This window comes from Schistocerca cancellata, chromosome 1 (genome assembly GCF_023864275.1).
Source record: "Schistocerca cancellata isolate TAMUIC-IGC-003103 chromosome 1, iqSchCanc2.1, whole genome shotgun sequence".
In the NCBI taxonomy this organism is placed as follows: Eukaryota; Metazoa; Arthropoda; class Insecta; order Orthoptera; family Acrididae; genus Schistocerca; species Schistocerca cancellata.
The window spans coordinates 1102519784-1102545116 of record NC_064626.1 but is presented as its reverse complement, the minus strand read 5'-3'; the positions used below and the strand labels follow the sequence as shown (position 1 = coordinate 1102545116).

The 25333-nt window shown below is 43.7% G+C and overlaps 1 protein-coding gene across 4 annotated transcripts in view; it reads left to right on the top strand.

The window, feature by feature from the left end:
* LOC126091870 (parathyroid hormone/parathyroid hormone-related peptide receptor-like) overlaps nt 1-25333 on the top strand; it is a 509713-nt gene that overhangs the window by 208158 nt on the left and 276222 nt on the right. For all 4 annotated transcript variants that reach the window (XM_049907163.1, XM_049907181.1, XM_049907197.1 and 1 more), the window contains one exon: nt 2139-2227. The gene's annotated coding sequence lies outside the window, so the exon portion shown is untranslated. The remainder of the gene's footprint in view (nt 1-2138; nt 2228-25333) is intronic.

The window sequence follows — 25333 nt, the reverse complement described above, 5'->3', positions numbered from 1 at the left end:
ACGGGTATTCATTGGACAAATATATTATACTAGAACTGACATGTGATTACATTTTCATGCAATTTGGGTGCATAGATCCTGAGAAATCAGTACCCAGAACGACAACCTCTGGCCGTAATAACGGCCTTGATACGCCTGGGCATTGAGTCAAACAGAGCTTGGAAAAAAATGGTTCAAATGGCTCTGAGCACTATGGGACTCAACATCTGAGGTCATAAGTCCCCTAGAACTTAGAACTACTTAAACCTAACTAACCTAAGGACATCACACACACCCATACCCGAGGCAGGATTCGAACCTGCGACCGTAGCAGTCCCGCGGTTCCGGACAGCAGCGCCAGAACCGCTAGACCACCGCGGCCAGCTAAACAGAGCTTGGACTGCGTGTACAGGTACAGCTGACCCTGCAGCTTCAACACGATACCACAGTTCATCAAGAGTAGTGACTGGCGTATTGTAACGAGCCAGTTGCTCGGCCACCATTGACGAGACGTTTTCAATTGGTGAGAGATCTGGAGAAAGTGCTAGCCATGGCAGCAGTCGAACATTTCTATATCTAGAAAGGCCCGTACAGGACCTGCAACATGCGGCCGTGCACTATCCTGCTGAAATGTAGGGTTTCGCAGGGATCCAATGAAGGGTAGAGCCACGGGTCGTAACACATTTGAAATGTAACGTCCACTGTTCAAAGTGCCGTCAATGCGAACAAAAGGTGACCGAGACGTGTAACCAATGGCACCCCATACCATCACGCCAGATGACACGCCAGTATGGCGATGACGAATACGCGCTTCCGATGTGCGTTCACCGCGATGTCGCCAAACACGGAAGCGACGATCATGATGCTGTAAACAGAACCTGGAGTTATCCGAAAAAAATGTCGTTTTGCCATACGTGCACCCAGGTACGTCGTTGAGTGCACCATCGCAGGTGCTCCTGTCTGTGATGCAGCGTCAAGGGTAACTGTAGCCATGGTGTCCGACGTCGTCGAGCTGTTCGTGCAGATGGTTGTTGTCTTGTAAACGTACCCATATCTTGATTAAGGGATCGAGACGTGGCTGCACGATCCGTTACAGCCATGCGGATAAGATGCCTGTCATCTCGACTGCTAGTGATACGAGGCCGTTGGGAACCAGCATGGCGTTCCGTATTACCCTCCTGAACCCACCGATTCCTTATTCTGCTAACAATCATTGGATCTCGACCAACGCGAGCAGTAATGTCGCGATACGATAAACCACAATCACGGTAGGCTACAATCCGACCTTTATCATAGTCGGAAACGTGATGGTATCCATTTCTCCACTTACACGAGGCATCGCAACAACGTTTCACCAGGCAACGCCGGTCAACTGCTGCTTATGTATGAGAAAACGGTTCGAAACTCTCCTCGTGTCAGCACTTTGTAGGTGTCGCCACCGGTGCCAACCTTGCGTGAATGCTCTGAAATGCTAATCATTTGCATATCACAGCATCTTCTTCCTGTAGGTTAAATTTCGCGTCTGTGGCACGTTATCTTAATGGTATAGCAATTACAGTGGATAGTAGTGTATTTCTTTCCAGACTCGAAGTAATATGTGCACCAAATTTAATTGAAACGTTCCAGGGATTTAGGATGAGCTTTTTACCCGTGGCTTTGCGCGCATAAAAAAATCAGGACCATTTGGTAGGTACCGAAAGGCTTAGAATGGCCGACAACGTTCCAGAATATTCCAAAACGTTCTACACTGTTCTGGAATAACCCACAATGGTCTGCGATCTTCCGGGATGTTCCCTAACATTCTAGAATCTTCCAGACTATTTTAAAACACTCAAACATTAATTAAGGGTTGGCGCCGAACTGTATTGTGATTGGGACATGTGTCAGTGGGAAATGGGGAGGGAGGCGTAGGGATGCAGTCGTGTACTTCTCACGGAACGACAGATTTCACTTACCAGACTCTCTTGTCTGGTATGGTGGAACATTTTCGCTTCACATATTCTGTTGCGAAGGGTGTATCATGTGACATACTATTCGAAAGATCATCATCATTGTTGACCATACGATTCCGTAATTAAGGTAATCGGTCTTTATTTCATATATGATCAAATAAATTGTATAAAGTATGATGAAACTGACAGGTCGTTATTTGTTTTCAGGTAGTAGGAGAGTCACACTCTTAGTGGGTGCGGAGTACTCGCTAACAGAGTGAGCCTGGCGTCGCGAGAGGAACACATTCAAACCAGTGGTAAGTGAGAGGAGAGTATCGGCAGGCTGGAAATGAGAGTCAGATGAGCCGATGACGAATAACTGTCGAAGTTTCATATATCAAACAGTTAAATAATCATAGGAAAATATTTAGTTGTGAAGTCTTGTCTGACAGAGGTCAAAAATTAATTATGATTGTGGTGTTGTTCACGCTGCTAAATATTGCATTTTCGGGCAACAACAAAGTTATATTATGTGGTAGGTGTCATTAGGGCACAGATAATAAAGTCATTTCATGAAATAATGGATAAACTAGGCACTCATCTTTTCGTGTTTCCCACGCTGGTCTCGTTGTGAACTCATGGCTCAATCGTCGAAAACCTAGGTGGTGATGATTACAAGCTCGGATGCAAAGAGGCCTAGGTGTTATTCTGCAATACTAAAAAGTTGTTTCATAAACCATTCTTGAAGATAAAACTTTTGCAAGTTAGCACAATGGTGATGTAAAAAAATTAATCAGCACTCAGAATTTAAGTTTGACCTCTTTTCTATTACTTTTGTTGCAATATCACGTAACTCACAAAACACCACTACACAATATAAAACATACTGAAAATATCTTCCTCACTGTTAAAGTTCACATTTTATAAACTGACTACAATTTGCGTCTTTTCAACATGACGACCAAGACTTGTCTCTCTAATAACCGCTTACACGCTCTAAAACCAGAGTTACAAGTACGTCAAAGATCATAGTGACAAAAGAAAGAATTCACATAAGAATAATATCATTGCAATACAAACATATCGATGTATCAAAGTACCTCTACATTAATGAAATCAAATCTGAATGTTCTCTCAGAAATATGTTAACTACTTTACAGAAAAACAGTAGAAAATTGCTGGTATCGAGAGGTTGAGGTGAGGTGCCGTAATGGTTACGTAATTCAAGTACCATTATGAGATAAATATTAGAAACGTATTTTCCACCGCCAAAGATTGAAAGTAACTTGTCGCAGCATGAATTTGTACATTTCCCTTTTCTTGTCACCGCGCATACGTGAGGAGACGTTGATTACTGGTATTTTAACCACAGCTGCTGGTCTGGCACACTCCCTAGCTGGGACTGGTTCGATAACCTCCCAATATCATGTTTTATATCGACGTCTTTCTTGAGGTCTTCTCTGATTGCGAGTGGCAGAGGTCATGCTCGAAAACATTTTTGAGTTGTGTACATAGTAAAGATAAGTAACGATAGCAGCATGAGTTGTATTTATTGGTTTTATTTATATACATCCTGTTTCTGTGTTACTATAGACCATCTTCAAGCATTCCTGAGACTTTGAGTGATGCTGGATTAAAATGGAAATCATCTACAGCCTTTTCTAGAAGGTTCAGATGTCAATGGCGTCCGCAAGATTTTTTGTCATTTATGGTGTAGACGGGTGCAGCTGAAGGACAGCTTGCATGTGCTAAGTGCCTGCCGAAGAGCATATTATACTAATAAACTGATCTTCACAAAAGCATGAGTTACTTTTCATTCAGACAGCATACACAAAATTCTGAATGGAGATACATGTCCTCTAGGCCATATGCTACGGTTTGATGTTCACTCTTCCACGAATTTTGTTCTCATAATATTACGATTAATTTTACTGTCTGTCTTTGTAATAACTCTATCGTAGGGTAAATCTGAGCCAGTTAGTAGCTGCCTTAAATGGTTTTCATATATATACAGCTGGTGCTCTGCGTGAGAATTCCATCTTTATTATAAGGCATTGAACCATGCAGTTAAGTACTCTTGTCTCAATTTTTTAAGATTTAGTTTGCTCGGAAGTGCATGTCTACAATCCTTGCACACACTGAAATCTCACTTTCACGCTATCGTAATACTCTCCCAAAGAAGCCAAGACAACGGCGCAGTCCATTGATAAAGTGGAGATCTTCTGCGCCATTTTGTATCTCCAGCAGCGTGCTATGGTACTGGGGTGCGGGGATTTGAATGTGTGCCAGAACTGTAGACATGCACGTGGAGACAAACAAAATATTAATTACATTATTTATGAGATGGTAATTAAAACTGTATGACTGCCCCTCATCAGCTCCCTTGACGCTCCACTATTGACGTTATATACAAAAGGTTTAAGAACGATGCGAATTATACGAAATGGCAGTGCCTATGTTATTGAGAAGTACGATGTAGCACTGCAGCGACTACAGACGTCAAGAAATGCAGAACCTGTGTTTGCAGTTGCGAATATGAATCCTCTTTGGCTATATACTGGAAAGACAACAATGAAAAATTATGCCGGACTGGGATTCGAACCCGGATATCGCACTTTAAGCGACCGGTCGCCTTTACCGCTTTAGCCATCCGCTCACGAATCACGGCCGGACCCAAAGTCCCATATGTCGTCGTCCATGTGCCGCAACCTACACTCGTGCATTAAGTATAATGCCGTCCAAGAAGGAAAAATTTGTTGAGAGTCGAGGGCCTGGTATTAACGAATAAATAGGAAATAACTATGTATATGTTATTAGATGTACGATGCAGTATGGAATTCTGGGTCTGGATGTCATTCGCGCTCGGATGGCCGAAGTGGTTGAGGCGATCGCTTACGTAAAATGGGAAACCTGGCGTCTAGTCTTGGTCCGGAACAAACTTCACTGTCATCATTCCAATATGCTGCCGAATGTGGTTCTTATTGCAATTGTGGTTACGTGTCCTATATTTCTTGACAGCTGTAGTCACTGTAGCATCTGTTCCTACGCTAAACCATGCATGTCCGAAGGCACATTGCATTGTACTGCTTAATTTCGTGTTTATTCACCAATACCAGGCCCCGATTCTCAATAAATATGTCCTTCCTAGACGGGAATATACCTGACGCACGAGAGCGGGTTGCGACACATGGACGACGATATTAAGGGAGTTTGGGTCTGGCCGTAATTCGTGCTCGGATGGCTGAACCTGTTGAGATGACCACTCGTGTAAACCGGTTCGAGTACCGGTATGGCACAAATTTTCAGTGTCATCATTCCAATATACAGGCGAAGGTGGTTCATATTCGCAATCCCCTGTAGTAATAAATATGCTTCGGCTGTAGCGAATAGTGTAATACATACGTAGAGGAGGTGAATAAGAATATGATACACCACAAATGAAACACATTACCATGCCTAATACAGCACAGGAGAGCCGTCAGCATTCAAAACAGCTTCCAGTCTTCCCGAAATGGAGAAATACAGGTTCTGTGCGGTTTACGATGGTATCTTAAACCATTCTTCCTACAAAATATTGGCGTTTTCAGGTAACGATGATAGAGGAGAATAGCAATCACGCACCCTTCTCTCCGAAGTAAACCATTAAGGTTAAGATAATTCTGAGATCTAGTGACCACAGTGACCAGGAGAAAAGTGTCAACCCATCCTTGTGATCATAAAACCAGTCCTGGACGATGAAAACTATGCGAAGAGGGGCCCGATGCCCCTGCGACACACAGTCATCATTGGGCAATAAATGTGTGTCATGTAATGGACCCGATCAGCCAAAATGGTCACATAGTCCTTGACAGTAATGCGACCTTTCAGAGCCGAAGGAATACCCACGATATGGCTGCCTAAATCATCAATCCCGTCCACCCCCCCCCCCCTTTCCACACTCACTCTCGGCAGACGCTTTCTGCATCGTAGGCTTGGAACGGCGAACGACAGACTTAAACTCAGCGAAAAGTAGGAAACAGTGTGAAACGAGACTCCACCTTTTCCTGTTACAGGCATTTGAAATACTGATGTGCGTATTTCGGCGCCCTGCAATCCTCAGCTTATGGAGCTCACTTCATGTTGTTTTGGTACTGAATAGATTCTCGAATGCAACTGCGGTGATTTTCCTCCTGTCGACATCTTACTCTTTCAGCATAATCCTCTGCAATGATCGTCTGCAACGATCAATCGACACACACTTCCTTCTAGATTATGCGTTAACGGATGATGTTTTTCCACTTTCCCAGTGCCCGGTATAAATACTCCATTCAGTGCCTCTTGAAACACCAGTCACTTCGGCTGCCTTGGAAACAGTCACCGTACTATCATCAACAATTTCCTCAAGTTCTAATCTACTTAGCTGTAACATAATGCAGTCACCTTTACATAAAACACTGTTCTGACCACGACTGACACTTCGTTCGTGGCCAAATACAGCAGTACCGCCTGCTGGTATGACTAGCATAAGTTATACAGGGTGTCCGAAAAGTCTTTCTCTGATTACATAAATTGATAACTCAGGCTAGAAGTAAGATACAAATACAGGGTCCGGCATAAAAAACTCCCCGATTACAAAGTAACGTGCAGCGGACAGTAGAAGGAGCAGAGTGGTGGGGGGCGCGTCGTTACGTAGCTGCCTACGTGCCGTTTTCAGTGTACGCCATGGCGTGGTCTGGTGAACATCGTGCCTTCGTAGTGGAAGATTTTATTCAAAATGGCGAATCGCCTATTAATACTCAACGTGCTTTTCGCGTTCGCTTTGCGCTCGGACGACGGGACCCTGTTCCCGATAAGAAAACAATTTATTCTTGGGTTGCTAACTTTCGTGAGACAGGTTCCGCATTAAAAAGGAAACCACCTGGACGACCACGGACTGCAACAGGCCCCGGAAATGTTGATGCAGTTAGAGCTTCAGTTCAACAATCTCCTCGACGATCCGCTAAAAAGCATGCGGCAGCATTACGGATATCTGATCGAAGTGTGAGAAGAATCTTGCATCGAGATCTTAAAATGCATCCTTACAAACTTGTAACTACGCAGGAACTGAGTGAACGAGACTGTGGTGTCCGTGTAAGTTTGTGCCAAGACCTTCTTCGGAACATTCGTCCCAACGATATTGTGATTTTTTCTGATGAAGCACACTTTCACCTTGCCGGAACAGTGAACAGCCAAAATTGCAGGTACTGGTGTGAACACAATTCCCAAGAACTTCATCAACGACCACTTCATAGCCCTAAAGTAACAGTATGGTGTGCTGTTTACAATTCTGGAGTGATCGGTCCTTACTTTTTCGAAGAAAATGACAGGAATTTAACCGTCAACAGTGAACGCTATTGTGCCATGCTCCGCGACTTTCTCCAACCGCAACTAAGGGAGCTTTTTGGTGAAATAGAGAACGTGTGGTTCCAGCAAGATGGTGCTACAGCCCACACAGCGCGGCAGTCACTGGCATTGGTGAAGGAAATGTTTCCTGGACATGTGATCTCGTTGCGTGGAGACATTGGCTGGCCCCCACGATCGCCGGACTTAACGCCCTGTGATTTCTTTATTTGGGGCTATTTAAAAGCAAAAGTTTATGAACAACGTCCACAATCTTTACGAGCCCTGAAAGAAGCAATTACACAAGAGGTTGAAGCTATTCCACCTGAAATGACTCAAAGAGTAATGAATAACTTCAGGGAAAGACTCAATCAGTGTGTCGACAGTGCAGGAAGCCATTTAAGGGATGTTTTATTTAAAAAGTAAGACCATAAGAGTATTTTCTAAAATGGCATAATATGTACTTTTATTTAGTATAAATAAAATTGTTCTACCTTATTTGGTTTTGTTTTTATTAGCTTTCCTTAAAGGGGAGGTTTTTCTGCCGGACCTTGTATGAAACTGGTGTGTAATTGTTTACAAACTACGAAAGTTTTTTTCACGCATCAGTGAACTTCCACATGAGCACCCTTGGTAGCACGTAGCACATCTGGGCGACATTCAATTTCCGCCCACACATTAGCCAACATCACTGGAGGGATCGATTCAACGACTGTTGTTATCCGTTGGTGCAGGGTTTCAAGATCTGTACACGTGTTCGGTAGGGCTTGTCCTTGACATAACCCCATAAAAAGAAGTCTAATGGGGTTATCTCAGGAGAGCCTGGAGGCCAAACCGTTGGCCCATCACGACCAATCCATCGCCCAGGAAAGGTCATATCGAGATAGCCACGGACGTCCATACCCCAATGAGGCGGTGCACCGTCTTGCTGAAACAAGACATCGGGGTGATACTGAAGCAGCTGAGGAACAGCATACAGTTGCAACATGTCCAGATACACTGCAGATGTGATGGAGCCTCAGCGAAGAAGAATGGCCCGATAATTCGATCGTGCAAAAGCGCGCACCAAACATTCACCTTTGGACTGCCTCTGGTGCACTCCATGACCTCGCCAGCGTATTGTGAAACCCAAATGCGCACATTATGGCGATTCACTACTCCACTGACAAAAAAGGTCGCTTCGTCGGAAAAGGCAATTCGTCTGAGATAACCATCATCGTCCTCAATACGTGATAGCATTTCGACCGCAAAGTCATTTCGACGTGTACTGTCATTGGGCAACAAGGCCTGAACGATTTGCACTTTGTATGCACGAAACAATAAACGTTTGTGTAAAATGTCGAGGCGAGAGCTTTTTTTCATCTGTAATTCACGTGAGGCCCTGCGCACCGATTTCTTCGGACTTCGGAGAAAAGACTGCCTTACAGTTCCACCTTGTCTGCTGAGGTTCTTGGTCAACCGACCTCGGAAGGTCAGCAACCGATCCTGTGTTCCTGAACTTCTCATACCAGGCTTTAATGCTCTTGACATCAGGTGGGTTCCTTCCAAATGTTGTCTGAGAGTGTCTCTGCACTGTGGTTGGTGATCGTGTCTCATGGTACCACAGTACACACTGTGCCTTCTCCTGATTGGTTAACAGGGCTTCTTGGGCACTGCACCTCATCCACTACTTACGTACTGCGAACCTAGAACAGAAAAAAACTTTGATAGTTGTAAACAATTCGACGCAAGTTTCATATTTTTGTCTTAGTTCTAGCCTGAGTTATCAATTTATGTAATCAAGGAAAATCTTTTCGGACACCCATTTATCGCGGTGTTTATCTTTGTCCAAGTCACCATCACGTCTTGCAGCGCAGACCGTTGCGAACGTGCAGGAACAGAGTCAGTGAGGTTCTGGAAGCTGCGCTAGGTTTCTCGGTTGAGGGTTCATGGCTCGAACCGAGGTGGTCCCACAGAGTCTCGATCCGGTTTAAAATTGGGGGCCTGGTGGCCGAGAGAGCACTGCTAACTGATGTTCTTCTAACCACGCACGTACACTGCGAGTTGTGTGTAACACGTTCCTTTATTCTGCCGGTAGTTGCCATCGTGCCGTGGAAAAACAAATTCCATGTAGGAGTTGACATCGTCATCAACAAGAGATACCTACTTGTGTTGATCCATTGTGCTTTCCAGAATGACAACTAAGGTAAATCCACGAGTGTATTCCCCAGGCCGTAACACCACCTCATCCGGTTTGCAGGTTGTCGCCCATCTGTCTGACGGAGCACAAAATGTGATTCGTCGGAAAAGGTCACCTAGCGCCACTCAGTCGATGTACAGTCGCAGTACTGACGTGTAAATTCCTGGCTTCGTCAGCGATGAGCAGCAGCTAACATTGGCACATGAAGCTCCATACGCAACACCATTCACTGAGCAGTCACGAGTAGATACCTTTGGTAGCCCCTTTGTTCATTTGGGCGCTCAGTTCCTCAACGGTTGCACGTCTACTCTCCTGTACACATATCCACAGCCGTCGTTCACCCTTGTCGTCTAAGGTCAGTGAACAGATCGTTTGCGGACCCACGTTGTAGTCTTCATTAGACGTGCCATCGCCAATTTACAATGGGAGGAATGCAGATTAGAAATCAGTGATAAGACGTTTGCAGTGTGCCACATGAGAAGACGCTCGTTATAAAAACCTGTTTAGTGCCTTTGTGTGCTCTGCTGCCGAGATAAATGCGGGAACGATCGCAGGTCCAACACATTGTCAAGCTGCAGTGAAAGGAAATGTAAGCGGAGGAGGAGGTGATAAACGAATAGTACACACGATATCAATTCTTAAGTGATGACACACAGTTCTCCCAGTGAAGGAACTCCAGCCACAGTAGCCAGAATGTGGTTTTTGTGTCTTATAGCAAAAACTGTGTGTGGTATAAACGTATTCACAGGAGAGTGAACAATAAATAATTTATCGATGATAAAATCCGCTACAGCAGTAAAAATTATTTATTTCTAAAAAGAAAAGAACAACCTGTTTCGGGACATGTGTCCCATCTTGAGGTGCAACTGAAAAAAAAAAGTGCAGGCCGGGGTGGGAGAGCGGATCTAGGCGCTCCAGTCTAGAACCGCGCAACCGCTACGGTCGCAGGTTCGAATCCTGCCTCGGGCATGGATGTTTGTGATGTCCTTAGGTTAGTTAGGTTTAAGTAGTTCTAAGTTCTAGGGGACTGATGAGCTCCGCTGTTAAGTCCCATAGTGCTCAGAGCTATTTGAACCATTTTTTTAACAAAAAATTATAAATCAATAATAATACGTAACCAAATGATTAAGATAATCAAAGCCACACAGAGCCACCAACACCGGAGCGGCGACGACGACGAGAAAAGCAAGAGCAATGCTTTTCTTTTCAAGCTTTAAATAAATGGACGAACATGAGGGAAAATGTACCGAAGTTAGGCCCCAGAGAAACAGGCCAACGATGTTCAACACTAACACTGAACTGCCGTTAGATATAATTCAAGGAAACATCAGATAGAATTTTTTCAGCAAGCAAACATGATAATAATAGTAATACAATATGTTGATTAAGTGGCGGAGATGTATTGAAAATTCCTTTTTCTGAAATGTTTTCGGTGGTACCCTGTATTTATTAGCTTCTCGTACTGGGAACTGTATTCTCAAGAGAAGAAATAATATTAACCATTACGTCGTTCTAGAAAAAGTTGTTTGTTTATTGACATTTAATACTGAACTGAGTTTAGTCTAAGAGTTAGCTGTAGAAAGCCTGTGAAAATCCAACGCCTTCGGTGCTGACATTGAATAACAGCGTTCGGGGAGAGAAGAAGAAACATTGTTTCCACGAGCTACTGCCTATCCGAAAGTAAGTGACAAGGGGGAGAAGGGGAGAGGAAGACTCCTGGCGCCATCCTCTTGGCGCCTCCTATGTGGCCTTGGTTGGAGAAAAAGAATTGTTTTCTCCCGTCTACGTTCACAGTCGAACAAAGAAACGGAGAGAATGAGAAACGTCGGCAGACTTACCTGATATTTCAATCGGAGAACGGCCTCCTACCACATTTCAACAAAATTTAATGCTGCGCAGCGCTTACATCTCTCAAGGATTTATCGTCTTATCCTGGAGGCGCAAAGATTGTTGAAGTTTACCTGTCGGCCACTCCACGTATTTAAAAACGAGATTAGCGTTAAATTTGTGACGGAGTTCAGAAATTAAAATAAAAACAAGGAATGTTGTACCCAACGGATTGTCAGCTGAACACTGAATTTTGGACATTTGTTTCATTTAAAGTAATAAAGCTCCAATGCTCGAATACAATTAGCTTTTATCATGTTAATGTAGTGTAATGTCTAGCTTCGTGACCAACGAGATTTTCTCCACGATTTGATCCTACGGAATCAGACGAATAAAATAAATATCAAACAAATAATCAAATAATACCCATTTCCAATTATTTCAATGCGTGCCTAATGTACTGTTCGCGACGGAAGTAAAACTTATTCAACATGACTCTGTGCTTCTTTAAAACAAATCCCTTGAATGAACTTGTGAATTCTTAATCATCAAGAGAATCTTAAAAAAAGTGTCTGTATTTGTATATCGTCTTGTAAGGGTAATATTGTGAAGTAATTTCCTTCGGAAGCGGCGTGACCAACCCAGCAAATAACACACTGAATTATTTCGTTCACGGTGAGTGCTACAGTATTCATATTTTAGAACAATTTACTTCTGGAGAAATTGGCATGTGTGAGCATGCTGATTATGTCATCCAATACAGTCATTAAAATTTTCTGTGCTCTGCTAGATGGAGGTCTCTTCCAAATTTCTTAAAATAACTCTCTTCGCGATCCGTTTTTTCTGCCTGATTCCTAATGTGTTCTACCTCCTTCGCCTTACATTGTCTTTAGAATTTCTCTTTTTCGCGAAGAACTCGAGTAGTATTGGGAGTTCCTCTCGCTATAGACAAACTTCTTTAAATTTCGTAATGTATTTTCGACTCCTTTCATATTGTACCTTTTTCTTATTTTCCTCTCGAGTTTTCTCGTTATTCCTTTCCAATCGTTTTAGGGTAACTGTGAAATTTTGTATTGTCTAAGAATTGAACTAGCACAGACTAATTGGGTTATCTACGGTGCACACATTACAGAAACGTGGGTCCCATACGAGTGACCAAATGCATGAACAGCCAGGTGTGTTTGCAAGTGTTCGTGGTTCTTTGAGAGTAGGCGCTGATGCATATATGAGGGAATCATAAGCAAAGTGATATAAGTGCAATTCAGGTATTTTTGAGATAAATGGCTTTGATGTTCACCTGGTTATAAGAAAATCTGTTTCGATGGCACAACATTCTAACTTTACAGAGATATACTATAGAATATAGGTGTTCTGCAGACAAAAGATGACACAAGTTCATACCACCATTCTGGGTGGACAATGGAACTAAAATTAATTATACTGTTTTGATATGGAACGAGTTTAGTGGAAAGAAAAAAGGTGCACGTGAACACATTAATAATTTTATTATGCAGTAACTATTACACTTTTGAACATTTTAAATAACATAGGGTAAAATTTTAGCCATAGTCACTGTCCAGAATGTAACTAGCAACATTTGTTAAATCTTCCATGCCTGTTGTTACTTCCCTAGGCCTATAAACAAATTCTTCTTCATCATGACGACGTTCTGCCTCTCCATGTATTCCTGCCCTCCTCTTCGTCTTCGACATCCTGAGCTGCTTTTACTTGAAGGTTGTTCCTCATACTTCAGGTTATCAAAGAAAGCGTGGTGAATTGGGGGAATGAAGCATTTCAGCTCCTGTGGGAGTCTACCACAAAGTGGTTTGGAGAAGTCAGCTACATAAAATTCAACATCCTCATTGAAAGAAAACTTAAAATGCATAATGAATGGACATTCATTTTTTTAATGTGAATCCATCTAATTGACCGCCAGGCAAATGCATTCCCTTCGGTACCTCCTCGAACGGATGACGTGATCAAGAGTTTCATGTTAGTGATAGCTATAAAATCTGCCTGATTCATTTTGGTAACTGCGAATTATTTGCTGGAGCTTTTAACGACGTATAGCCAATCCTGAGCCACGTACACATGAGTTTCACACCTCTTGCGTTTCTCAATAAGACCAAAATCTTGATGACACTCGTTGAACGTGTGCCCAGGTTCTAAGAATTTGTGATGGACTGTTTCAATATGTGTGTTAAAAACGATATGCATCCAGTATTTGACAATATTTACATTGAAATTTTATCCAGAACAACAATCTGAATAACTTATGATGTGCTTAACGTCACAATCCAAAGATTTCAACACACAAGAACCGATTTCCTGTGAACCTCTACAAGCAGTGCTTTCATCCCACATATACATATTGGCCTTGAAAGACACTAAGTTGTGAATGCCAAGTATTGTAACGGGGACCGGAACAGTGGCATGGTTGTAGTGACGGAAACGCGGCGGGACCCGCCGAGCAGCCCGCGAACAACAACACAACGGGAGAGGACGGACACGACCAACGAAGGACCTTACGATACAACAAGAACAGAGTCACGAACCAAACAAGACAACCACGTCCACTCGTAAGCAACACGAAAGTCAATACGCTGTCTAATGCGAGGCGATGTGTCCAGAGACGCACGCGAGGTTAGACTGGCAGGCTGAGCTTTTTTTTTTTTCTTTATTGTGATTTTTATCACCTTACACAAAGCAGGCTGTCAGCAGCTGAGTACGCCGCTCTTCAGCCTTGAGGTTACAATAAGTAATACATAGAGGAGGCACAGAGAATACAAACAAAACGGCGGGCAAAACAATGTAGACACTAAAAAACAAAAACAAAAAAAAACACCCGGAGCCGTTCACGCTGGACGAGAAAACATCACTGACACTAGTTGACACGGTGCACAAAACATGGATGACGGCGACGGTACACGTGAACAGTGGCGGCGTGACGGCGAATATACACTAAACACAAACGAAGGCACACACACGAGACACTGATGGCAATGACCTCCGGCGCGCGAATGTTCACTGTGCGTGTTCGAGTCCGGGGACCTGCCAAGAAGAGGAGGCGGAAATGGAGTGGGAGAGCGAGAGGGGAGAGCAGAGATGCCACGGGCAGGGGAGATAGGGGGAGGGGGGAAGGGGGAGGGGAAGCCCGGGGATGAGGGGTGGAGGGAGGGGACGGGGGAAAAGGAAAGAGAAGGGAAGATAAGGGAGGGAGGGTGCCTAAAGCAAATGACACCAGAAGCGGGGGGTGGGGCAGGGTCAAAGTTGATAGGAGGGGTAGATGGAGGGGAGGAGGGCATCATCAGGGAGAGGGAGTTGGCGGAAGCCACCTTGGGAGAGCGTAAGGAGGGTGGAGAGATGGAGACCGGGTGGGACGTGGGAAGACAGGCGCGGCAGCGGGCGGGGGTGGGAGAGGGTCGGGGAGACGAGCGGGTGAGGAGGATCAAGTTTACGGGAGGTGTACAGGATCCGTATCCTTTCAAGGAAAATGAGAAGGTGGGGGAAGGGGATGAGATCGTAGAGGATCCGCGTGGGGGAGGGGAGACGGATGCGATAGGCGAGGCGGAGAGCATGGCGTTCAAGGATTTGGAGGGATTTGTAAAAGGTAGGGGGGGCAGAGATCCAAGCCGGATGGGCATAACAAAGGATAGGTCGGATGAGGGATTTATAGGTGTGGAGGATGGTGAGGGGGTCCAGACCCCACGTACGGCCGGAGAGGAGCTTGAGGAGACCGAGTTGGGAGCGTGCCTTGGCTTGGATTGTCCGGAGATGGGGAGCCCAGGAGAGGCGACGGAAAGGGTGACGCCAAGGTGCTTAAGGGTGGGAGCGAGGGCGATAGGACGGCCATAGACGGTGAGGCAGGCTGAGCGACGGGCAAACGCTTAAGTACTCGGTCGGGGACGCTGCTATTGGCCGCTGCAACCACGTGTTCCACTGTGGCGCCCTAACGCTAGATGCGGGCCAGGAGGCGCGCGGCGCCACGGCTTACGGCGCGATGGTACAGAGACCTCTACGGGTCTTCGACGTCCATGACGTCTGGCGGGGATTCAAATTCCGCGGCGCGCGGTACCAGACCAAGATTATAAGTCCATAATTGTCGAAGGTAGTACACTTTGTTAGTTGAAAGGCGTGGATATGGCAAGGTTTTATGTAACTCAAAACACATCACCACAACATTATTCTGGTTTAACGCTCTTCCGTTGTCAGATTTCTTTTCTTGTCGAACACGTTCGGCCATGCGGTGATGGAGCATCTGTTCTCGTTGCACTTCTTTTGCTTCATCACTATTAGGGTCACAGCTGCGTAACAAATAGTTATACTTGTCACATTTGTTGCATGTATCAGTACTAGGACGGTGAAAACCCGAATTAAAACTGATATTGAAAACATGCCGGTATGTCCATTCCTTCACAGCGTCTTCATTTCTTTCCATCCACATATCTCTGTAAAGTTGGTACATCAAAGAAATATTGAGGCTTTCTGGCAAGTATTTTTTTGTTAGGGTTCTGAATCCTGCTGTAATGTGAGATGTAAGTGGGAAATGACTGAATATGTTCTTCAACAACCTGTAGTTTAGCAGCAGGTATTTTGTTTGATGATGCACTTTGCCCCTTCTGGTCCTTCAGTGATACTCTGCTGGTGGATTTAATGGACACGACTCTACTGGAGTGAACATTTGATGTATCAAATGTCTTTAGAAGAAACTCTTTACAAACACGTACACCATTAAGTTTTATAACAGTACCAAGTTTCCCTTTTGTGCCATTTGCCCTTCTTCCCTTTGGTTCTTTCAGTTAAACATAGTCTCCAAGAAAAGCAGTTTGTAAATTTTATGATCCAAGTGCCCAATATGCAGTAAACAGCTCTTCACGCTTTCTCTCTGAAAATTTGCTGTTACTTTCATATCGACATTTGTGATTGAGTGGTCTTACCCATTTCACTTTATGTTGTATTCCTCTGTGTCCAACATAGGATTTCCCAGCATTTCACAGTCGTTTTGCGGCCTCACGCCTATGGTTAGCTGGATTTTGTAATAATTTTCTTCCCCTTCTATTAGAATTCTCATCTGCTGGTGAAGTAACATTAGCAGAAGATGACACAGAAGGTTCTCCTGACAAAATACTTCTGGAATGCACAATATCTGAACATTGAGGTGATGCTGATTTTACTAATGATTCAGCATCACTATCACTACGATCACAATCCGATGGCCTGAAGTCACTATCATTGGCACAGAGATGAGAGGAATCGGAACTGGACTCATCTACAATAAAACAAACACCATGGCTTCATTTTCATCTGGTATTTAATCACACAGTAACTCATGCAATATCACAGTTTAGCGTACATCACAAGCTGATAAAACTATCACTGCTTCCTAGCAAAAGTGCTCTTTCTCGGTATAGCTACACACTATTTTCGGTGAATTGCGCTTTTTCTACATTGGATACGGAGATGTACACAGTACATTACGAAACATTATTCAAAATCGAATCATAACCTCACACATTTCCACAAAAAACGAACTTGCATCATTGTACCGATTTTCCTCCATATTCACAATCTATTTACCAAATAAGTTCACTCTATAAGACACTAACTTCGTATAATTAAATCAACTATAACTCACCTTGGTTCATTAAGGTGAATAAATTCACGAACAGGAACAACGAACGTAAACAAAGCACTTGCCTTACTTTTCCTTGGAGCCAAAACCTTAGAACCGAAGTAGTACATGTATTCGGACACCAGAGTGGAGCTCTGAACAGAGCGTCACATATATTACTTTTCCTCACAACAGAATTAGTGTTCTAGAACATATGTGCACTTATCTCATTTCCTTCAAAAATGTTAATTATATCACTTCGCTTCTGATCCCCTCATATAAGAATGAGTGGTAATCAGATTGAGCGCCTCCTGCAGTAACAACATACAGACTGACTGACCCAAAGCTCAACAAGCACTTGATTCCGGACGTATGGAACATATTTTGCCATTTTTGACGAGTACTGTCACCGTAAGAATTCTGGTCGTTTTTTAACGATCAGTATATGAATTTCGTTTCTATGTGTAATCTATTGTGGTACGATGAAAAAATACTGGGAGAACGATCACAAAGGGTGAAATAACGATACGCAGAGCGACTGGGTGCAGTGGTAAGGGATTGGGCGCCAATTTTGGAGAACAGTGATTCAAATCCCCGTTTCTCTTGTTCGCTTGAGGGAAGTACTGGCATGCGTCCTTTGAAAACGACACCTCCGATTACTTTCCCTAACCTTCTCTAATCCCAATATGGGTCCCATCTCCAATGATGTTGTCGTTGAAAACAGCCTCCTATTTTACTTGTTTATTTAATGTTGAGTTGACCCCGGCAAGATTAAGTCCACGAAAACCCTCTTTCATACGTAACCAGACATTCGTCATACTTTAAACTATGTAAATACACTATGTGATCAGACGTATCCGGAGACACCAAGAACATTCGTTTTTCATGCCACCTACTGCCAGGTACTCCATATAAGCGACCTCAGTAGTCATTAAACAGCGTGAGAGAGCAGAATGCGGCGCTCCGCGGAACTCACGGACTTCGAACGTTGTCAAGTGATTGGGTGTCACGTGTGTCATACGTCTGTACGCGAGATTTCCACACTCCTAAACATCCCTAGATCCACTGTTTCCGACGTGATAGTGAAGTGGAAATGTGAAGAGACACGTACAGCACAAAAGCGTACAGGCCGACCTCGTGTGTTGTCTGACAGAGGCCACTACAGTTGAAGAGGGTCGTAATGTCTAATAGGCAGACATCTATCCAGACCATCACACAGGAATTACAAACTGCATCAGGATCCACTAAAATTACTATTACAGTTAGGCGGGAGGTGATAAAACTTGGATATCATGGTCGAGCGGCTGCTCGTAAGTGACACTGCACGCTGGTAAATGCCAAACGACGCCTCGCTTTGTATAAGGAGCGTAAACATTGGACGATTGAACAGTGGAAAAACGTTGTGTGGAGTGATGAATCACGGCACTCAACGTGGCTATCCGATGGCAGGGTGTGGATATGGCGAGTGCCCGGTGAACGTCATCTGCCAGCGTGTTTACTGCCAACAGTAAAATTCGGAGGCGGTGGTGTTATGGTATGGTAGTGTTTTTCTTGGACGGGGCTTGCACCCCTTGTTGTTTTGCGTGGCACTATCACAGCACAGGCCTACATTGATGTTTTAAGAACCTTCTTGCTTCCCACTGTTGAAGAGCAATTCGGGTATCGCGACTGCATCTTTCAACATGATCGAGCACCTGTTCATAATTAACGGCCTGTGACGGAGTGCTTACAAGACAATAAGATCCCTGCAATGGACTGGCCTGCACAGAGTCCTATAGAACAGCTTTGGGATGTTTTGGAACGCCGAATTCGTGAGAGGCATCATCGACCGCCATCGATACCTCTCCTCAGTGCAGCACTCCGTGAAGAACGGGCTGCCATTCCCCAAGAAACCTTCCAGCATCTGATAGAACGTAGACCTGCGTGAATGGAAGCTGTCACCGTGGTTAATGATGGGTAAACACCATATTGAATTCCAGTATTACCGATTGAGGGTGGCACGAACTTTTAAGTCATTTTAAGCCAGATGTCCGGATACTTTCGACCACATAGTCTATAGCGACACAGGAGTAATATAAAGTGAGCATTGAAGAGTGGTCGGGGTGAGGGGGAGGGGAGTGCAAGGAAGTGGTGTGACTGAGAAACGAAAAGACACAGAAGCATAACTGGGAGAGGATGGAAGAACTTCTGTGAAATCTGACAAAAAGCTAGTCATATGAGTTAATTCGTAGGAAAAAGTTAAGATGATCATAAAGCAAAATAATTTAGCCTTTTTGAAAAAGGAGTTATAGAATACTTTTCTTTTATGAATAGGTACAAGTACGACAGTGGTTAAGTGGGACGTTGTGATGCGATCATGCCGAGATATAATTAATATCTCATGCACACTAAGCAGCGTAAGGAGAACGTTAGTTAGATAACATGTCCAACTATCACCATCATAAGTGGGCATATGAGATGGATGTTGCAGATGTAATGCACACAAAAATTCATGGTTAATTTTAACCATCTAAAATTTATACTACTGTACATTTTAGGATTACGCAGGAACAGTGGAGCTCTGGAAGAATAAATACACTCCTGGAAATGGAAAAAAGAACACATTGACACCGGTGTGTCAGACCCACCATACTTGCTCCGGACACTGCGAGAGGGCTGTACAAGCAATGATCACACGCAAGGCACAGCGGACACACCAGGAACCGCGGTGTTGGCCGTCGAATGGCGCTAGCTGCGCAGCATTTGTGCACCGCCGCCGTCAGTGTCAGCCAGTTTGCCGTGGCATACGGAGCTCCATCGCAGTCTTTAACACTGGTAGCATGCCGCGACAGCGTCTCCACAGTACATCGATGTTGTCGCCAGTGGTCGGCGGAAGGTGCACGTGCCCGTCGACCTGGGACCGGACCGCAGCGACGCACGGATGCACGCCAAGACCGTAGGATCCTACGCAATGCCGTAGGGGACCGCACCGCCACTTCCCAGCAAATTAGGGACACTGTTGCTCCTGGGGTATCGGCGAGGTCCATTCGCAACCGTCTCCATGAAGCTGGGCTACGGTCCCGCACACCGTTAGGCCGTCTTCCGCTCACGCCCCAACATCGTGCAGCCCGCCTCCAGTGGTGTCGCGACAGGCGTGAATGGAGGGACGAATGGAGACGTGTCGTCTTCAGCGATGAGAGTCGCTTCTGCCTTGGTGCCAATGATGGTCGTATGCATGTTTGGCGCCGTGCAGGTGAGCGCCACAATCAGGACTGCATACGACCGAGGCACACAGGGCCAACACCCGGCATCATGGTGTGGGGAGCGATCTCCTACACTGGCCGTACACCACTGGTGATCGTCGAGGGGACACTGAATAGTGCACGGTACATCCAAACCGTCATCGAACCCATCGTTCTACCATTCCTAGACCGGCAAGGGAACTTGCTGTTCCAACAGGACAATGCACGTCCGCATGTATCCCGTGCCACCCAACGTGCTCTAGAAGGTGTAAGTCAACTACCCTGGCCAGCAAGATCTCCGGATCTGTCCCCCATTGAGCATGTTTGGGACTGGATGAAGCGTCGTCTCACGCGGTCTGCACGTCCAGCACGAACGCTGGTCCAACTGAGGCGCCAGGTGGAAATGGCATGGCAAGCCGTTCCACAGGACTACATCCAGCATCTCTACGATCGTCTCTATGGGAGAATAGCAGCCTGCATTGCTGCGAAAGGTGGATATACACTGTACTAGTGCCGACATTGTGCATGCTCTGTTGCCTGTGTCTATGTGCCTGTGGTTCTGTCAGTGTGATCATGTGATGTATCTGACCCCAGGAATGTGTCAATGAAGTTTCCCCTTCCTGGGACAATGAATTCACGGTGTTCTTATTTCAATTTCCAGGAGTGTACATCTGTGGAAATATGTGCCCAAATTTCTCGAGGGTATAGAAACAGGTGAGAGCTTTTCTCAATTTTTTGTTTATTTGTTGTTTTCTTTTTCATTTTGCCGCAGACTATATATTTTAAGTGTCATGAACACCAATACTTGGACTTTTCATTGGATTACGGTCATTTATTTTCTTATTTAAATTGAAACACTGGTTTCGCTATGCAACAATGTCTAAGAGAAATTGGTTGTTAGATGTAAAAGTCGTTGTAGATTTAAAAACATGTAGTGTAACTTTAAGAACGACAAGGCACAATTTTCCCTTGACTATTGTTTAAAATCATCCTATGTTACATCACACATGTGCTGACAGTCAATATATGCCATGTATTCCCTCTTTACCACTGCCTTCTTCATTTATCAAAAGTCCCTTTATGTTTTTTTGGGGAGGAAGGGGGTGGGGGCAGGGAAATGATAGCATCAGTATTCTCGCTAGTTCGATGCGATTCACAACAATTTCTTCTCGCATGCTAATCTCCTCATTTCAGAGACGCTCTTGCGCACAATTTCTTGAATTGAAAATATTTCCATCTCTTGTCTCCCCTCTTCCCGCTCCATCCCGCCTCTGATGGTCCTATAAATACTATGGAAGGTGTCTCGTGACTTCGGAACACAAGTCCTATTCTTTTGTCCTGCGTTATTGTCTGTGTTGTCCCGTGTTTCCCATGTTCCTCTCCTTGGTGATCCTGCAGTAGAGATTTGAAATTGAGCAAGTACGAATTCAGTGTTGAGGGCTGCATACATTGGAAATCAAGGCGCCATCAATGCTATTCTGGCTTTCTTTCTTACCACTACATTTCTGCGAGTATAATAAGTCTGAGAACAATAGCATCTGATCGCTTCCTACTCGTCAATTCGTTTCCTCTTACTGAAGGATGCTGTACTGTAAGGCTAGTCGTGACTTAGTACGGGACATGAGTGTACGATCTTGCTGTTGTAGTGTACCACTGACAGTGCGAAAATGATCGATTTTTGGGACGAGCTGGCCTGTAAGAAAGTTATTTTTTGTGAGAGGGTGTAAGACGAAATTTATGTGACGCAGTTGTGGAAGGTCGGTTGCGGTAGGAGCATACCCCTTGGATGCACAACAAATTCTGGTACTCAACAGAATGAGAAACTACCCCAAATGATAATGGCCAATGGAAAACGTCATATTAAAACGAATATTAATAGTGGTGGTCGTCTTCTACTCTTATTTTCCTCTCTTAGTTTTTGTACGTATTGTATATTATCTGTCATTCCCTATAACTCATCCATATTTTTCGCACAGTTCCGAAAATCACTACGCAACAATGTCTAAGAGAAATTTGTTGTTAGATATTGTCGAACACTTTTTCAAGATCGACAAATCCTGTGAAAGTGTCTTGACTATTTTTTTGTCTTGCTTCCATTATCAACGGTAACGTTAGAACCGCCTCTCTGATGCCTTTACCTTTCGTAAAGCCAAACTGATTGTCATCCAACAGATACTCAACTTTCTTTTCAATTCTTGTACATTCCTATCAGGAACTTGATCGCATGAGATGTTAAACTGACTTTGCAGCAATTTTCGCACTTGTCAGCTCTTGCAGGCTTCGCAATTTTGTGGACGATTGTTTTTCCGAAAGTCAGTCGGTATATCGCCGGACTGATGTACTCTACACACCAACATGAATACCCTTTTTATTGCCACATCTTCCAATGATTTAAGAAATTCTGATGGAATGTTCTTGCCTTATTTGATCTTATGTCTTCCAAAGCTCTTAGCAATTCTGATTCTGTGACGGTTCCTGTTTCTTCTCTTGGGCATACTCATGAACTATTATAAATTGCAAGACTTTGCCAACACAAGAAGGAAAAGTACCTCACGAGCCTATGGAACAAGAACAGTCAGCAAAACAAAGAACACAGGATGAACACTGGATATTAGTTGATCGTCATCTCCATTAGGATTGTGTCAAGAGTCGCGCCTTGCTGATTATGAACCGACCTACAAGAGGACACACATTGTAGTGTTGTGGGGCGTCCCAGCTGATGACAGTAGCAGAGGGGACAATCAGCTCGCCTGATGAATGCGGCAGCGCCATCAGGCCACCAGGCACTGTACGTTCAGACACCACTCCGGCGGCACGGGACGGCCGCTTTATTGGGCGATCAGAATGGGTTCGCTCACACACCGCCCGGAAACCAATTACATGTAAAATTGAAGTCTCCCAGGCCGCAGTAGTTAGTTCCCCAAGTCCAGAGCTGGAGCACATCTACCTCGGGCGACGATTTGCGGCAGATAAAGGATATCACATAAAGAAGTAACCTTGAATCCTCTCTGACTGTGTAGATAACATTCGTTTTTTCTGTGTAATGGATATCGAATCTGCCCAAGGGTAATTTTATGATTTCGTTCTTACTTACTTTTTTACGTAGTGTTTTAACAACTGTTCCTCAATTGCCCTACGTCTGTCAGTCGATTCATGTAGTACTCAAGAAAGCATTTTGTAAGTAACGACATTGTTTGTTGTTGTTGTGTTCTTCAGTCCGAAGAATGGTTTGAGGCAGCTCTCCATGCTACTCTATCCTGGTCGAGCCTCTTCATCTCCGAATAACTACTGCAACTTACATACCTATTGTTTACTGTATTCGTCTCTTTGTCCCCCTTTATGATTTTTAACCCCACACGTCCCTCCAGTATTAAGGTAGTGACCCACTAATGTTTCAAAATGTGTCCTGTCAATCGATTACATCTTTTGGTCAAGTTGTGCCACAAATTTCTTGTCTCTCCCATTCTATTTAGCACCTCATTAGTTATGTGACCTACCCATCTGATCTTCAACTTTCTGCTGTAGAACTACATTTCGAAAACATCGATTCTCTTTATGTTTGTACTTCCGTACACAGCTACACCCCAAATACTTTCGGTAAAGACTTCCTGACTCTTAAATCTGTATTAGACATTAACAAATGGCTCTTCATCAGCAATGTTTTTCTTGCTATTGCCAGTCTACATTTTATATACTCTTTGCTTCGGTCATCATCCGTTATTTTGCTGTTCAGATAGTAAAACTTCTACTTTAAGTGTCTCGTTTGCTTATCTAATTCCTTCTGCATCACCTTATTTAATTTCACTACGTTCCATTGTCTTCGTTTTGCTTTTGTTGATGCTCATCTTATATCCTGCTCTCAAGACAGTGTCCATTCCGTTCAACTGCTCTTCCAAGTCCTTCGCTGTTAATGACAGAATCGCAGCGTAATCGTCAAACCTTAAAGTTTTTATTTCCTCTACTTGAACTTTAACTCCTGCTCCAAATTTCTCTTTTATATCCAGTACTGCTTGCTCAGTGTACAGATTGAATAACATCGGGGATATGCTACCATCCTGTCTCAGTCCTTTCTTAACCATTCCTTCCCTTTCTGCCCTTCGACTCTTATAACCGACATCTCATTTCTTGATTGAAACTGAGGTAGAATACATGTACTATGCCTGTCTGAACATCATATAGTCACAGGTATGGAAATGGTAAATGTATGTGGATATAAGCTTTCAGCACATGTAATTAGAGACACTATGGAGAGAGGAGGAGTTGCCATATATGTTAAAATCAGTCATAGTGTGAAAAATCTGAAAACTAAAATATTTTGCGTAGAGCAACACATAGAAGCATGTGCAGATGAGCTTAAACCAAATAAAGGCACTTTTATAATTGTAGCCATTTGTAGGTCCCCATTGGGAAATTTTCAACTATTTTTGAAAACCTTGGATTCTTTGTTATGCTACCTGTCAGACAAAGGAAAGAAAATTATTGTTTGTGGGGTTTTCAACGTAGATTTCCTGAAAGAGTCAGATAGAAAGCTTGAACTTGAAGTACTACTTGGTTCTTTCACTTTGGCATTAGTTATTGATTTTCCTACTTGGGTGGTACAGGAAAGCAGCACACATATAGATAAAGTTTTCATAGACCAAGATAAATTCAATCAAATGAAAACATTTACTGTTAAGAATGGTCTGTCTTATCACATTGCACAGCTAGTTACAGTATATGATATAGCTCCATACAGTAATGCAAAACAGTCCTCTAAAATAGTGCATTCCATTAACGATTTAACACTTCAAAATTTTAGGGAAAGCTTGCAAGAGTTAGGCTGAGATGAGGTGTACAGGGAACATGATGCTAATTAAAAATTTAACCTATTTCATGATACCTTAGTGAGAATATTTGAAAACAGTTTCCCAAAGAAAACAGTGAAATAGAATTGTAAGAAACCATGCAGAATGCCATTGCTTACCAAAGGGATAAAAATATCTTGTAAACAGGAAAGGAAATGTATCTCATTACTATGAGAAGTAATGATCTCGAAACAATGAAACATTATGAAAACTACTGCACTGTATTAAGAAAAGTCCTGAAGTGTGTCCATTATGTCTGAGATTAGCACATCTGATCATAAAATTAAAACAATTTGGAATATTGTGAAAAGGGAAACAGGGCAACTGAGAGCACAGGAATACTGTATTTCTATCAAACACAATGAAATGTTTGTTAACAAGAT